Genomic DNA, 1,028 nt, shown 5'->3' on the forward strand with positions numbered 1-1,028 from the left:
ATATATATATATATATGTGTGTGTGTGTGTGTGTGTGTGTGTGTGTGTATATATATATATATTTTTTTTTTCTTGGAGGTCATTTGTATATATTTTAAAATGTACTATATGAATTTTCAGTCATTAGTGTTACATAATCCTTCAGGAATCATTCTATGATGTTGATTTGTGCTCAAATACTTCTTATTATCATCAATGTTGTAAACAGCTGTGCTGCTTCATATTTTTATGGAAACCAGTGATGCAGTTTTTAATTTGAATAAATGTGCCTTTGTGAAACAGAATTTCTTGGAAAAAATCTTACTGACACCAAACCTTGGAATTATGATGAAATTATGAAACTTATTTCACAATATTTAAAGGGGTCATGTGATGCAATTTCAATGGTTCCTTTCTCTTTGGAGTGTTACAAGCTCTTGGTGCATAAAGAAGATCTGTAAAGTTGCAAAGACTAAAGTCTCAAATCCAAAGAGGTATTCTTTATAAAAGTTAAGAGTCAGCAATGCCTACCTAAAACGGCTCGTTCGAACACGCCCCCACATGTCTACATCACTATGTGGGAAGGTTTGCATAACGCCACCCAAATGTTCACGCAAAGAAAGAAGGCGCAACTTTTATTCTCGCTGTAGTATTGTTGCCGCTGCCACCATGTCGTGAAGGCGCTGTGTGTTTTGTTGTGAAAGCGTAACTACTTTGTTTGGTCTTCCAAAAGAGGACGATATCTGCTTCGTCATGCCTAGAGCTGATCTGTGCTGGTCGCTGAGGGAATAACATCAACTTCGTGCTGTGGATCGCCGGATCAGCTTTCACCGTTTTCACCGCTCCTTCGCCGGGACCGCCGTTCTCGACCCCGCCGCCTCAGCTCACTCTTGCCCAGCTTCAGCACACGCTAAGCTGGGGCTTTCGCTCACGCTAGGCCGCTGTGTTTTTCGTTGTGAAAGCGAAACTACTTTGTTTGGCCTTCCAAAAGAGGACGATATCCGCTTCGTCATGCCTAGAGCTGATCTGTGCTGGTCGCTGAGGGAATA

The sequence above is a fragment of the Sinocyclocheilus grahami genome, unplaced genomic scaffold (genome assembly GCF_001515645.1).
Source record: "Sinocyclocheilus grahami isolate Dianchi unplaced genomic scaffold, SAMN03320097.WGS_v1.1 scaffold411.1, whole genome shotgun sequence".
Classification (NCBI taxonomy): Eukaryota; Metazoa; Chordata; class Actinopteri; order Cypriniformes; family Cyprinidae; genus Sinocyclocheilus; species Sinocyclocheilus grahami.